The sequence below is a fragment of the Cajanus cajan genome, chromosome 1 (genome assembly GCF_000230855.2).
Source record: "Cajanus cajan strain Asha chromosome 1, NIPB_CcT2T_4, whole genome shotgun sequence".
Lineage (NCBI taxonomy): Eukaryota > Viridiplantae > Streptophyta > Magnoliopsida > Fabales > Fabaceae > Cajanus > Cajanus cajan.
The window spans coordinates 83,982,341-84,000,097 of record NC_138517.1 but is presented as its reverse complement, the minus strand read 5'-3'; positions in this window follow the sequence as shown (position 1 = coordinate 84,000,097).

Below are 17,757 nucleotides of genomic sequence, written 5' to 3'. Positions count from 1 at the left end.
TCTTTTTTTATATATTTTTCATTCAATTCTAAAATTGAAATATAATTACTCATAATAATAATAATTTTTATTTTAAATATAGGAAAAATAAAATATCATAGTTACCATTTTCTTAAATTTTTTTAAATTTTCGGTAGAGGCCTAAAGTATTTCTATCCTTATTAATTTTTCATAATTAGAATAATAATAACTTCTTAATATTAAAATAAAAAAATGACATAAAAAACTCGGAAAGTTTTGCATGAGCTGCTTAAATTTGAATGATAAATATAGGAAATGTAGAACATAACTTTTCTTATTCTGTATTTATCTATTTTGATCAATAAATAATCTTTCACCTTTGCTTCGCTTACTTGTTACAAGCAATCCAACACAGACATTCACAACATTTTACACAGACTCTTCTTCCTTTCTTGGGGGAATCTTTTTGTTCGTTGGTGGAGTATCCACCGTCGACAGCGGTAACTAATATTCTCGTTACGTTGGAGGCACCTTAAAGGGTAGGATAGCTGGCCCCAAGGTTTATTTCTTGGAGAATCTAAATTCAATTAAATAATTACATTAATAGTTAATTAATTCCTTAATCACATGCAGTTTTTTTTTACATCGTCATTTATAGTTGTTAGGCGTATATTATTGTAATATTCTATAATATCATATACAACTTTAACACTAAACCGTACTAAACACCAGCGCCTTTGAAAAATCGTTTTTTTAACAAAAATATAAAAATACACTTTCCAACACAAATACAAAATAATTATTTCTATATTTTCCGTTCAATCAAAATGTTTATGTGGGGTGTCGAACTAATCTAAATAAAAAAAATTATAAATCAATAAAAAAAATGAAAATTGATGAAAAATCACATATTAATAATTTGATTTGATTTTTAGATTGAAATGTAAATCGTTATAAATCAAATTAAATCACATTTATCTGTAAATATATTTTTTTAAATGCATAATGTATATATACAAAAATAACACATAATATAAATAGTATTTTATAAAATTGTAAAATATTAAAAGGTATTTTTATCTTTAAATATATGTTTTAATATTTATAAGGTATTTTATAAAATTATAAGTTCTTAAACTAATTTTTAGAATAAAAAATTATAAATTATTTCTAACATTCGAAAATAAATTTTTTAAGTGACAAATTATATATATGACAAGAAAAAAAAATTAATATGATAATTAAAAATATATTAAAAAAATTATTTTTTATTAAATAATAAAATAAAAAAGTTGATATTAAATTAAGTGACCAAAATCTTTTAATATTTATATATTTTTAGTTTTATTTTTTCGTACAATCTTAAACAAATAATATAATATTATATATTTTTAATTAATTTTCAAATAACAAATTTTATAAATCATAAAAATAAAATAAAATCGTAAAAAATTGATTTAATTTGGTTCAGGTTTTATAATCCATTCAAAATGAATTAAATTAAATCACACTTATTTTTTTTTAGTTCAAATAACTTTTAAAATAAAAATCAAATCAAAATACATTGAGAACACTGCTGATGATTTATAGCATGTTTTATGTATTTTAAGCAATAAATCCACGTCCATTAAAACCAATAAATAGTAGCTTAATTCTACATAATTTGGATACTTCAACTTGAAGAAAGAGAAAGAACTTGCGTTAGAGAATGAGTTCCAAATATGTATTTAAGGTGTATATGGAGTGTCATTCTTTGTTTTAAGAAAAATAATATATTATTGTTTACATCTTAATTTTTTGTACTTTGTTTATGTGGATAAGGAAAGGAACAATTGAAGAGTGAAAGAAAAGAACGTGGATGTCATCCATTCTACCATTAGAAGCTCAAATTGTAGGGAGAAATGAAAAACATGAAAATGGGTCCACACAATATTATGTTCTCTATGAATTTTCTCTTATCAAAACACTTCAATTTTTACTCTTTTCTTCATTCTTTTGCTGTGTTTTATTTATCTTTCATTTCTAAACTACACACAACCTTAAAATGTTCACCTACTGAAGTTGTATTTTTAGTTTTTGAAAACTAGGCTCAAGTAATACTTGAATTTCCAGTTGTATGTATCTTCCTTCTTTTTTTATTTTATACATTATGATACTACTTTTCCTTTTATACAATAAAAGACATTGTCTTTATTATTAGTAAATAATTATAAATGATATTAATCATAATATAATTCATGGAACATGTACATTAATTGTAATCTGAAGGATAAAATAATATTATTGTCTTTTTATGTATCCTTTTTATTTTTGCTTCTTGTTGTCGAAAAATATTCGATCATATTAAATAGTGACATTCGACTTTATCTAGATATTATGTCGAAGTGGTCATTTGATCTATATGTACATTATTTAGATGTTTTATTTATATTTTATTTTTCTTTTATGAATCCTAATACTCTATCATGACCAATATGTCATATGAGTATCATTCTATAATCAATCATTATTGTACCACTCAATATTTGAATAGTATTGTATAGTATTGTAGTACTTAAGTTTTAGATATTTTCATTTTAATTATACAATAGTTTACAACTCTAAAGTTAAGAGACATTAAGGAGACATTTCGTAGAAGAGAATTTTTTTCATACCCAAAAATCATGATTTATAGAAATTACTAATTTTCAGGAATTATAATTTTTGAAAATAACTAAAATATGTTTGACTACTCATAAAAGTTTATGAGAATATTCATACAAGATTATCGAAAATTAAATATTTTCATATTTAATTATAATAGTATATTTTTTGGCGTATAAATATTTTTTACAAAAATATCCTTTTTAAAAATAAGCTCATGAAATATATTTTTTACTCAAATCTTATTACAAATATGACATTGAGCTATTTTTAAAAGTTGAAAACTTATTAAAATTATTTAAATGCATAATTCAACCAAAAAAATAAAAAAAAATGTTACATTATAATTAAGAAGAATAAAATATATTATTTCATTTTATTCAAATAAAAAATTTAAAAAATTTAAAAAGAGTTAACAAATACCATTAAGTGTAGAAACAAAATACACTTTAATAATATTATTAAAATTTACAAGGTCAATAACTAATAAGATACAAGAAATAAAGAGAGAGAGAGAGAGAGAGAGAGAGAGAGAGAGAGAAATAGAGATACAAGAGGGAGAGAGGGAGAGGGAGATGGGGGAGTAAGAGTGAAAGAGACAGAGAGCGAGAAAGGAAAATAGAAGGAGAGAGAAAAAGAGAGGGAGAGAGAGAGTGAGTGAGAAAGGGAGAGGGGGAGTAAGAGTGAGAGCGAGAAAGAGAGAGAAAAAGAAAAATAGAAGAAAAGAGAGAAAGAGATATTTTTATTTTAAAAATGGATATTGTGATTTTTTTATATACATATATAAAACTTTTCCCCTAACTTATAAAAGTTGGATTTTCACCCCCCCCCCCCTCCTCCTCGTGGGAATTTTTTGTGGAAAAGTGGGATAAAAATGGTTTCCAGGAAGTTATATTCTTGAGAAATTTTTTAAAATATTTATGGAAAACTAAAATTTCTTATTTAAGATTCCTATGAAAGTAAAAACATGTCGCCTACCAAACACACCCTAAGAGTTAGGTTGTTTTTGAGGCAGTTGAGCCAGAGTAAGTTGGTTCAGCCTAAGAAAGAGTATATAAGATTTTTTTTAAGACGTGAGTCTCATAAGTTCGTGTTTTAGAAAATCTTAAGGAGGAATTAGAGAAAATTTTTCTAAACTCGAATCTTTCTCCTCCTTCTTCTAAGTTGAGAACCATCTCTTCTTCCTTTTTTTGTAGCTTATCACTTGGTTGATTAGAGCATTCGAGCTCCCAGAGTTGGAACTTTTGAGTCTTAAGTTGTGCAAAAGCTCATATTTCTCTTTGGTTTCAATCGACAAGAGATATGAAAAGCTTCGTGATTGATTTGTTGGATTGCATGTTGGTTGTTGTTGTTTAGAATTCATCTATTGTTGATCATTTGATTGAGTGATGAGGAGATTATGAATTGTTTGGGTTTAGTTTCTTTTAGAAGTGTTTTGGGTGGAACTTGATGATTCGTGATTTGTGATAGTTGCATTTGTTGTTTTAAGTTTATTTTTAGTTGTTTGAGATGCATATATGTTGAATGATATATATGTTGCAAGTCAGTAAATTTCTAAGCTTCAGGTGAATTCCATAAAAATGAGTTTCTGCTAAGTGCAGAACACGTTGTCAAACCAGGTGTGCCTTAAAGGTGTTGGGTGTGACTTCAACTATTGAGTGGAGTTGTTTAAATTGAATACAAGGTATATTAATACCAACATTTTAGAACAAGAAATAACTCACATCCAAACTCTCTTCTCTCAACTTCTCATACAATCACCAAAAATGCATGGATTTCCATAGGAACCCACAAGCAATTCAAGATCCATAATATTAGTTCAATACATAGAATTAAACATAAATATCATCAATTAGAGGAATGAAGAATCATATAGAAGATAAAATTTAAGGAACAAATACAAATTAAGTTTTCCCCTCATATAATGCGTACAACAAAAAAAAAAATTGGAAGTCAATCTTACTAGCAACAATTATCTTATGCTAAGAGCGATATTACTTATTCTCCCTATACCTTAATGAGCATCAGAAGATGAATGTGGATTTCTAGGATACTCTCCTACAAATTCTAGTTCTCCCAAGCTTAAAGCGCACAAGTGTAGAGGAAAAGAAAGGAGTCTAAAATAAAAAAATGGTTAAAGAACTTTTTTAAAAAAAAAAACTTAACCCTATATTAACTCAACAGTTAAAACATTTAACTCAAGTTACAAATTATTCCCCTCAAAATAAATTAAAATAAATAAAGCATTTAATTACTAAACTTGATAATATATATATATATATATATATATATATATATAATAATTAAAACAATTATAACAAAATATAATAATAGTAATTAACAATATATATATATATATATATATATATATATTATCATACCATAAAAAACATATTTTTCCAATGAATATTATACAAAAACAACTTTTGCAAATATTTATTATTTAATTAAAAATACTCATAATTATTAAAAGTCTCTATCATATTTTATAAAATTCATTTAATTAATTAAAACATCATTTTAATAATTTTAAAAATCTCGAGTGTTACAGTATTGATGTAAGTTGATACGTTATTGTATGTTGATTTATTTTCATAAGCTTACCCTTATTTGTTTTTCTTGTAGTTGGAATTGTAATAATCATACTTAATATGAGATCAGGACAAGATTAAGTTGAAGACTTGGTTTGCTAAGGTGGTGAGACATGCAAGTGATAACTCTTTTGTTGAGACTACTTAAATGTAGTCAAGTCTTGTATAAATACTCGATCAACGTATATGACTTATTTTGTAATCAATAATATCTCATATAAATTATATATGTGTGTATATGCGTGTGAGCGTGTGAGCGTGTATAAGTGTGCATAATTAATTGTTATAAATTTTTATTTCCTATACATACATGAAGATTAAATAATTGTTGTTTGATAATTTTAGAATAGTTAACGTTTATTATTTTATTTGCACTGTAAAGTAGTTGAATTATGATAAACATAGGACCTTCGGGTTGTTACCAGATTCATTCCCTTTTTAAAAAATTAGTGTTGTAAATAGGGTGGAATAGATAAATTGCCGGGTAAGTGTATAATCAACCAATGGCCTAAGAAGGTTATTGTCCATGATAGCATTATTGTGGAATTGATAAAATTTAGTGTAGAAGAAGAAAAGAAACCCAAGTGTCCTTATCCAAATAGGGTGGATAAGTTTAGTGGCACTGTTCTTAGGCTTCCTACCACAAGTTAGCAGTAGGTAGAAGTCATCATACCCCACCATACTAATATCAATACGCAAAAACAATGGTTTAGTTTTCAGCACATTATTATTATTATTATTATTATTATTATTATTATTATTATTATTATTATTATTATTATTATTATTATTATTATTATTATTATTATTATTATTAGGGTCCATTCTATCAACCACTTGGATTTATTTGCTGACCAATTTTGCTTTTCACTCGCTCAAATACTTATTAATCTCCCTTTGCCTTTATAATTAGTTTTGGGTTTTTTTTCTTCTTTTTCAGCAATGGAGAACAACTTCCCCAAAAACTTCTCTCCAAGTTAGGCTAATACTACCAAACATTAACAACATGCTACACCGTTTTTCTTTCATCTTTTTTTAACACAAATCTTATTAGAAAAAAAAAATATTGATCTTAGTATTTGCTCATGAAAAAATAGGTGTTAAATATGAATTAATGGGAATGGATTTGAATAATTTGAAATAGAATTATATCCAATTTTTCATTCTAAGGAGAATTATCATAGACCCACTAAATTAATTATCTTATAGTTCATAGGAGTTTTTTCAATCATAAAATCATATGTGTTTTTTTTAAGTACATAATGTCATGTTTTGTGAGTTGATAAAATACTTACGAAAAAAGTTAAATGAGGAAGTTTATGAAAAATTAATGACAAGGGATTTGAATAATTGTAACTAAAACAATATCAATTTTTCATTCCAAAAAGAAGTTATTAAGACCCATTATGAATTATCTTGTTGTTTACAGGAATTTTAATTATAAATTATAATTATTTTTTAATCTTATAATTGGGTATCACTATTGAATTTGAGCTTGTAAGTACCCATTTGACCTCAACCTAATTCTAATAGGAAAAAAAATCACTTTAACCGAATCAATTTTGAATTTTTCCTCCTGAGGTCGATTTCAAATAGGTGACGAACTCGAAGTCCGTGTAAACTAAACTTGAATTAATATAAATTGTTGACAGAAATTTGAATTGTACAATACCAATTAAATTTAATGAAATTAATTATATTTAAAGAAGAATTAAAATTTTCAGATTAATGATATTTATTACATAAATACTAACGTTGCGCTTAATGCAGTACTTTTATCATTCTATAAAATGAATATTTTATTTAAATTGTATTAAGTAGTATATCTATTAAATTTGATAATCAAAATATAAATTTATTAAATGTATGATTTTTCATCAGAATACATATATTATTTAATAAAAATTATTATTTGTACAGGTAGGGGGGTTCGGCCACCACCCCATCGGCCGCCGAATGGCAGAACCAGGAAGCCGAATGTCAATCGGCCACCAGGATCGACCTACCATCATTTGGTACTCTTAATCAAATATTAGAGGTTAATTAGTCGATTAAGGTGTATTACCTAATACGGTAAATATGTCGCAGGGCCCATGGGGTCTAGGGCCCATAAATGTCAGTATAAATAGCTCAGGACAAAAGGTAACGTCACTGTTCATTAATTATCCTAGATATTCGAGCTTGTCCTGACTTGAGCGTTGGAGTGCCTTTTGCAGGTACCAACCCCTTCACCAGCGTAGTGGATCGGAGCTCTCGTTCGGCCTTTGGACTACCAGAAGACTTAGTGTGCCCATCAGACAGGTACATTATTGATTATAAAATTTGATACTTGCACATATATCGATATTAATAATATGGATTTAAAAGATAAAAATGTACTCACAATTTTTAATTATAAAATTAATAATTAAAATTTATGATAAAACCAAATTTTTGTCAAATAAATTTTAAAATTAATTATAATATCAATTATTAATTTTTAAACAATGATTAAAGTGCAATTCATTCACTTTACATGAGATAGATCCTTATAATAACATTTACACTCAAAATTATTTTTTTAAATTAGTTACTATAAAAATGTTTTTACAAATAATTTATATTATATATATTTTTAAATTTTTTAATATTATATTAAATTAAAATTGATAATAAATACTATAATATTTATAACGACTCGATAGATCACCACACTTATTACTAAAAATCCACATCAAAGTGGAAGCTAAAACATGTATAAAGTAAAATGTATGAAATATATACAACATAAAAAATACATATATTATGTACATCAAAGTTTAAACTACTATAAAATATTCTCTAGATGACCAGTCGAGGACTTCAAACCATGACTTCACTAGAAGAGTCATACAAAACAAGTCACCTCTAGCATGACTCATGATTTCAGCATGACTTCATAGTGTGACATGGTCTCTATATGCATTGACTTGCGGTAGTGTATATAGATGATGTATGTTGAGGTGTGATATTAAAATGTTATAGGCATTAAAGCATGTTGACTGACTTATGACTAAAGTAGAGGGTGTTGTTTTGAAAGTTGAAGATCTCATTCAGGAAATCTTGTTGTGGCACTCTGCGAGACTAGTTGTTGAAAACCCTTGTTAAGTAGGTGTTAAACTCTTAGGTGTGAATGCGTGAAGATACATTGGTGTTATTTAATGTTATCCATATGTTTTGTTGAAAATGTTGTTGAATGGCATTGATGTAGTGAAATATGAATGTTCATATAATTGAGTTGCTTATTCTTGTAAGACGTTGAATGCCATGTTGGAGTGTTTTTGTTGTGTTGATATGTTATAGATCATGAAGTGTTTGTTGTGGTATTTACATACTGGTATTGATAAAATAGTTGTATTTTCTTCTATACTTGGTTTGTTGATCTATATTGCTATAATGCATTATTGTTTAAGTTTAGATACTATGTTAAGTATTGTTGAAATTTGGAGATTTTGTGGTGTTGCTTATGTGTCGTAATGAGATGGTGATGAATGTATGATTAGGTTGAAAGTTGAGAACATGTAGTATTGTGTAATTAAGTTGTAATATAGTTAGTTAATTCTTCTATACCTTGTTGATTCTTAGTATTTTTAGTTTACCATTGCATGTTTTCCTAGTGATTAGACTGTGATGATTATACTTTACATGGAAACAAAATAAGGCTAGGTTGGAAATTGGTGTTCACGAGGCCATGCTATTGACATGTAGCTTGGTGCTATCTTTGGTAGAAGTTGTAGTTGTTTTTAGTTGTTTAACCAACAAATTAGAATTTTTATTTTTAGTACTAAATGATTGTATTTATATGATCGTATATACTTTTCAGATTTTACTTCTGCCGTGCATTCAAGTATTGCTATATATTAATTCTAGGTGATTAAATTTTTTTTGTTACTAGTAGATAATTCTATAAAATATAAAGATCATGACGGTTTATTATATTTTTTTAAAAAATATTGATAGAGTAAATTACTATATTTCGAAAAATATAAAAACTGTATGCATTGGATCAGAAACTAAAACCTCAATAAGAAAAAGTATCGATTACGGGTAAGATTTTTTCTCACTTGAATTACCTATTGCATCACTTAATATTATAAGAATAATGTTATATCTAGGAGAATTTGTATAACATCAATTTATTGTTTATTTCTTTTCATCACCAATAAATATTTTTTGTAATAAATAGTATCAGACATTTTTTTTTTTCATACAGCATATTAATACCCGGTTGTGAAAGGGAATTGTGATGCGACTTAGAGATTTATACATAAGATTGTGTCTTACAAAGAACGGTAGTGGTTCTTACAAATTTAGGTCCTCCTCTTTATTTTAAGTTTCTGCTTAGTCATATGCAAGTTTGCTTAAAACAACAACATTTAGGAACATTTTATTATTAGCTAAGACTTAGACTATTTTTGTCCATTTTTCTATTTAAAAGATATTTTAATGTTAAAATTTAGAATAAGAACTAAAAAAAAATTGTTTGACAAATTTAATTTTTTTAATTCAAAAGAAATGACGTGCAATAGAGTAAAGACAAAGGAGAGACAGATAAAAAAGGTGAGGAAGAAAGTAAGAAGAGAGGGGAGTGAGAATGGGAGAGAAAATATATATTTTTAAAAGATTTTATTTATCTATTTTTTAAAAATACTTATTATTTTTATATAGAATAAGTACTTAATTTTTTTTTAAAAAAAACTTTTTTTCCTTTTAAAGAAAAAATCTTAAAATAATTTAAGCCAAATACACGAGATATTTGATAGGGAAAAAAAATCTCCTCTATATATAAACTATTATTATTATCTTTAACGACAGTGTTTTAGCTATTATTTTTCTAGCGAGAGCGTTTTTATATTTTTTCTTAACATATTATCTCTCTCAATTTATTATTTCTATTTTTATTTTTAATTAAATTTAATATTTTTAAAAGAAATTATCAATAATTAAAAATAAATTTATATCATATAATTTTTATGTCACAAATTTAAAATACAACTTATATATTAAATTTATTATTTATTATAAATTTTAACAACGATATATGAATTTCAAACCTTTCATTTCAATTGAGTAAGAACTAATTTCGTTATCGTGATTATTAGTCATTTAAAGGATTTTGGTACATGCCATGATGATCCGTATAATTTTACCTTCGATCTAACAACGTTTTAAAAGTGGCTTACATGCTAAAATATTAAAACTTAAAAAGTAATAATAATTTATACAAGTAATGAATCAACATGTTCTCCACCTCACCCACAAAATTTGACAAAAAATTGTATTATTATCTTATAATAACGTGGGACGTGGGAAGATGTATAAAATTGAAAAGAAATGAAAAAAGTTACGCAATATATACACCAAGTGCCTCATTCCTATTTCTTAAGTGGAGCTTCACTTCCTTTACCCATTCACTTTTTTTATGTTGTCCGCTTTGGACCCAGTCTTCACGATTTTATTTTTGAATATCACCAAAAAGACCTATTAATCAATAGAAAAAATTGTGTGTATATAAACTTATATCCATCTTCTTATTTGAATAATGTGAAACTTTATTTACATCCCAACATCATATTATATAAGTTTTATGATTTTCTTTGTTCAACTTTTAAATTATAGCTTTTATTTCTTGAGTTGAGTTATACTAATAATCTATGACCCACATGTAATTTGCAATGAGAAGGGTAATTTTCTCCTATGTGAAATAAAAGCCACATGTAATTTGTTAAAAAGCATTCTATTGTTAAGAATAGAAAGTAGGTAGCTTGAATTCCTAATCTCTTGAATTGTTGACATTGGTTGGTTAGTTATTATATATGATGGTAGATACTAAATATAGAATATTTAGATAAATAAATATCTAAGAAGTTAGATGTTTGAAGAGTGAAGAGGCACAATAAGAGCATAGTGTGTGGATGGAATTACAGATAAGCCAAAAGCAAAGAAGAAAATGACAAAAAGGAAAGACCACATGAGATGGAAACAAGAGTTTAGAACAAATTCGATAAAAGAAAAAGAAAAAGAAAAGTGATATTATAGGTTGAGTCATACTCATAGTAGCACTAGCAACTTTATTACTCACCTCTTCCAACTCCACAGCTTTTCAACCCATAAATAAATATTGTTTTGAGAGAAAAAAACAAAATAAAGTTAATGAGGTGATGCTATTGCTAACACAGATATCATATTATTTCTTTTTCCATGGCGAGAGATGGTCACAGATATAATATGTGGAGTTTTTTTCCAGCTAAAAAAAAGTTTAATTTTTTTCATTCTTTGTTATGTTTTACAATGGATTAATCCTTGATTTTTTTTTATCAATTTTTGGTTTTAGTTTTTAAATATTTTTTTTACTAAATTTAGTTTCTAAACTTTTATTGATTTCTACTTTTAATCTTTGAATTTTTTCTTCGGTTAATATTTTAGTCTCTGATGTCAATTATTTTTTTCATAGAAAGTTTTTTCAAAAATATTAAACATATTTAATTCTTTTATAAATTTGTTCAAGGACTTAAAAATAAAAATTACAAAATTTAGGAATTAAAAATATATTTATTTATTTATTTTTATAAATTTGACTTGATGCACAATAAAATTCTCAGCCACATTACATTAAATTTATATTATTAATCTTAAATTTTATTCTTAAAAATAGAATAATCTCTCTATATATTTACTTTCTTATGAATTCACTCACGTCTTTTTATATTTTGCATCTTATAAATTTATATATCAAATTTTATTAGTCATTTAGTTTAAGATTATTTTTGTTTTGTTGATTATTTGAATCAACATTTACATATCCTACATATTAAATATTAAATATATAATGAAATATTTGTGCAATATTATTTTATTAGTAAAATATATGTTAAGGATTATACATTTTTGCATTTATATATACGTACACATATTTTAAAATTTATATATACATACTTTTAAATTATACAAATTTACAATTTATTAGTAGAAAAACCATTTTATATAAGAATAAAAAAGTAAATTCAAATCATTCAATCATATTTAATTAGTTAAATTTAATAACATGTAAACTTAAAAATATCACTTAATTTATGTTTTAGTCTTAGTCATTAATAATAAAATATAATTAATGTTTAAATATATTTTATACACAGTTGATGAAACGGAAAAGTGCACAAAATCCACCAGAATAGAAACAGGTGGCGCACCACCTCCTGTATGCATTAATTTTATCTCCATCCGTACAACCATTTCTAATATTGTTATATTGCTTATTACTATATTCTTATTTTTTTTGTGAACATTTTTTAATTTTATAATAATTTAATCGTCATCCGTACATTAAAAAACAAAAATTTTGCTACATTAATTTTTATTATATTAAAGATTTGTATTTACAATGAATTTAAATAAATTTTGGCGACAATCTATGTACCACTCTTGTTCTTTTAGTGTACGATAACTAATAAAGTTCGAATCTGGACATTAAAAAAGAACTACAAGAAAAAAATAGTAAAAAGAATTAAAATATTTAAAAATAATTTTATAAGGACTAAAAAGTATATTAAAAAAATGAAAAGCATATTTTAGCTTAAAATGTATAGAATAACAACAATAAAATAGCGTTAGAAAAGTAAAGTAATTTTTTATCTTCACCGATGTGAAATTAAAATAAAATATCTTGGGATTCTTTGAAGAAAGCATTAGCCTACTTGCAATCAGCACGTGGTATGATGTCATCTAATACATTCAAATTAAATTTCGAGTATTTTGTTGATTTATTTTTCCAGGTGGCATAAAGGAAGAATCTGCTTTTAGATATTTAAAAGATTTGGATCAAATGTTGACAATCCCCATCACAAGAGACAAAAAGCAGTCCATGTCTACGGCCATGACTCATGGACAGGAACACCAATTGAAATCATATTTGCTATGAAAAATTCTACATCCTCCGAATTGCAGTCCAGAATTTGTTCTAAATACTTAAAAAATTAATTTAAACTATAAAATATTAAATTAAATAATTATTTTATAATAAATTTATTAAAAAAATGAATATTTTAAATATTCAAATATCTTTTTTCAAAAAATGTATTGACAATTTACAAATTACCAAAAAAAAGAGCATAATAACATGTTTAAATAAAATACCTGAATTCTCGTTGAATTGAAGCATTGATTCTTATCACACTGCAAATTTTGTTAATTAGTATATTTTTTAATAATTGTGTTTGACATGTAATTGAGTGATTATCAGAGTAAAGAATTCTTAAGAGTTTGATTAGTTTTGAGTTTGTCGAGTTTGAGGTCTAATTGACTTTGTAAAGAGAGAATATATAAGATTTCTTTGGAACTTAAGCTTCATAAACTCAAGTCTCAAAGAACCCTAAAGTGAGAGAGAGGTTGAGAGAAGGACTTTGGAGCTAATATTCCTTCTTCTTTCTAGGATTCCTGGTGGAGTAAGAGATCCTTAAGAATTGGAGTGTGTTGATTCAAAACTTCTAGTTGAGAAACAAGTGTAGTAGGTTCGAAGTTTGGAAGCTTGGAGTTCTTCCATCTTCCTCTTCTCCTTTCTTGTTTAACTTGGAGTTGAGATAAGGGAAGCTAAATACGTGTTTATGATGAGTTGTGTAGAGTTACTTGTGGTTTGATTGTTATCAAATGTGGTCATGTGTTGAATTTTTGGATAGTATGATGAGAAGGAGGTTGTCTGGGTGCTTTAAGCATGTGTGGATGAGTTTTGGATGATTTGATTTCATTTGTTGTTGTATGTTACCATTTTGGTGTGAAATAGTTTGTTGACGAGCTATATGGATGATTTGTTGCATTACACATGGAAATTTTGTCGAGTTTCAAGTGGTTGGAAGAAATTTGTGAGTCTACTAAGTGCAAAACTCACTATCACATAGGAGGCACCTTCATGGTGTCAACCATTGTTCAGTTAAAGGCACTCTCTAGTTCACGTCGGGTGCAGGATTGATGTCACAAGATGTGAAGAAAGAGTTTTGTCTCGGATTGAACTAACATTGGACGAGGCTTAAATGACACATGAGGTGAAAGAATTATCTCGGGTTAGATTGACATTGAGAGTGAGGAGAGAGAATTGTTTTGGATTGGCGTGAGGCTAATTATGGGATTTTGCCACACTAGGTGTGAGGTCCTAGGGGTTCCCTACCTCAATCACATTGTGAGAGTTAAGTGGCGTCTGTAACGACCCGTCATGGTCTCTACACTTAGTGGAATCGCACTACTACTAGTGAACTAAGAAATATTAAGCTGGATAACTCATACATACATGTACAAAATAAAAATAAATTAACTAAATTTTTGTTATAAAATAAATCTACATATATGTACAGTCATCCAAAAATAATATTCCCTAGTGTCGGTCAACCACAGACAAAACCGTTACCCAAAATGGTAACTCCAACACGAGGATCAAAACTCCCCGTCTCGCAGCGGACACCTCAACTCCAAGCTAGTATGATCATCGCAATTCCACCACATGGAAACAGAAGGGTAAGCTAGAATTCACAAATCAATCATACAAGTATAGAACAATAATCTATATTACACAATCATCTAACCATCAATCATATTCATAGAGTCTCACCATACACTCTATCCAATACTACTCATGCATAACATACAATGCACCAATCATGAAGTCAAACACCACACTTCATCATATTAATAATCATGCAATAAATGCATCTCATGATAGATATCAATGCATATCAATCATCAAATGTGTCGTCACGCATACACCTAGGAGATCTCCACAACAATAGAGCTGTATAAGTGACATTCCATCCTACCGAAACCACCCCAACCGTTTTCACGCCCAATGCGCCCGCTCGGTCACAGCTAAACAGGATATATAATCCTCACTCGAGTTTACTCGGATGATGTCACTTACACACTTGGAAGTCCAGATCCACCGTCAGGTATAGCACAGCTGGGTACGGGCTTACCACGACCTTGGCATGCATTAACCAAGTCAATTGTGGAGTTCGCCCACCGACTATCCGCAAGGATCCACGCACCTTCCCGAGTACTTGGTTAAGGGAATAACCCTGACCTCATACCCCGCTCCAACACTAGCTAAGGACTTAGAGGAGACTCACCCAACCCAGTGGCCTATCTGAGCACCACTCTCCCAAATCCAGTGGCCTCCCAGAGCACCACTCTCATATATCAGTGGCCTATCCAAGCACCATTCTCAAGAGACTCTATGTGAGCTCTTCCCGTTCGAAAATATTTTTCCTCTCCTCAAGTCCTAGGCTAGACTCATGCCATAAGGCATCACATGCAATCATGCATCATACATCATATATGGTCTGCCCACCATCATGATCAACAGTCATACACATGTCATAAGACATCACATGCAATAATGCATCATACATCATACATGGTCTACCACCATTATGATCAATAAACATACCATATGAACATATACACATGTCATATCATATTCAAACATTCATATATATCATCACTATGCATACATATGAATCACACCTCACCATACATCATATATCATACATACATGATCCAAATCTTTAACTTTAAACATGCATAAGCATCAATTATTTATAAACATATTCGCGCTCGCGTTCAACTCACGCTCGGTGTCCCTGAAACAGAGACTCTTAAGAGTATCCACGCTTGACGCAACCAAATCACGTCTGGCCCAACATCCAACCTAAGAGCCCTAAGCTCTTCCATGCCTGGCGCACTCAACCTGCGCCTAGCCTAATCCCAGTCAGAGAGTTTAGAAACTCTCATCCAAACCAACAAATCCAGCCTATACATCAAAATCATCAAAATCCTCCTTTTTCTCAAAACCCCAAAAGATGAGATTTTCTTCAATCCATCTATGGATTCTCAACATTCACGCACCTATTGAGTTTCTAAACTCACATGCAACCTACACAACAAACATTCTAGCTTCCCTTACCTGAAGGTTGGCTCAGAATAGCCAACAACTCTGACGAAATAGAATCCCCTTCCAAAGCTCAACCTGAAACTTCAATCATCCCAAAGCAAGCTTTCTAATCTGAATTTCAAGAAAAGTCAGAAGGCATTAGTGGTCTAGAGGAGAAAAGGAGTCAAACATAGAAATTTGGGAGAGAAAGGAGCTCACCGACCCAGAGACCTTCTCTCTAAAAACTCACATTTTCCTGAAGGCCCCTAACCCCTATTTATATATTTTCGGATTGCCCCAGAACGGCCCGTACCGAGTTCGGAACGGCCCGTTCCGGGACTCATCCAGAACGGCCCGTTCTCCCTCCGGAATGACCCGTTCTCCATCCGGAACGGCCCGTTCTCCTTCCCAGAACGGTCCGTTCTCCTTCATTTTTGTAAGGCCAAATCAGTAGTTTGGAACGGCCCGTTCCAATTTGAGAACGGCCCGTTCTGGCTACTGGATCATTTTTTCATTTTTCATTTTTTTTCTACGTTACAGCGTCGGGTGTGAGCAAGGCAGAGAAATCCTTGCCTCAATGGCGCCAAGCATGAGTTGTGTGGCATTGTGTGTGGATTATTTTGAAAATACTTGTAGATTGGTGAACATAATTAGAATTGTTTAATCTATTGCATGTTGTATGTTGAATGATGATGATAGTTCTATGTATACTAATTTGAGATAATATATGTAGATTTCAGTATGTTGAAATTATTGATAAGCATTGATATGTTGTACTTGAATGATGTTGTTGGATCTCTATACGTATTGACCTGGGGTAATGCATATAGGTGATGTACGTTGAGGTGTTAATGCTAAAAATATTATGGGCATTAAAATATTTTGATTAACTTAGGATTAGAGAAGAGGATATTGATTTAAAAGTTGAATATCCCATGTAGGGAATATTATTGTGGCGCTTTGGGAGACTAGTTGTTGAAAATCCTCCTTATGTAGGTGTGAAACTCTTGGAGAAGATTTGTTTAGTCTTTTTTAGGTCTTTAGTCAATGTTGGAGTAAGGTATGAAAATGAGGGCTACAACCCTTAATTGATTACTGAAAAGGCTACATAGTTCCTCAAAGATAGTTAGTGGGCTAATTTCATAAGTGACTTGATAATGTCTATCCAGATCATTGTATGCATATACCCAACTATACTAGTCTTGACGGTGGAACCAAACTTTTCTAATTTAAGTAATGACACGCGAGAAAGCAAAGGAAAGGAATTGATATCCCAATTTAGTTGTCGATCTAGTGAACACATGAGGCATGAAAATGAGCAGGTTGGTTTAATAAGTCAAGTCACTTATACTACTCAAGTGTGTTAGGAAATCTTTGTAGGTGAATATGTGACGATACATCATTGTGATGTATGCATATGATTTGGTTTGAATTGTTGTTGTTCATATGCGTTGGGTGAATATCTTTTTGTATAATATGGTTGTGGTGCAAGTTTGAATTGCTTGGGTGTTGAACTTTCAAACATGTTGATGTTATGCTAATGATTATATGATGAGCCATGAGGTGTTGCTTGTTTGGTTTACATGTTAGTGTCTATAATATAATTATATTTCTTCTATATTTGTTATATGT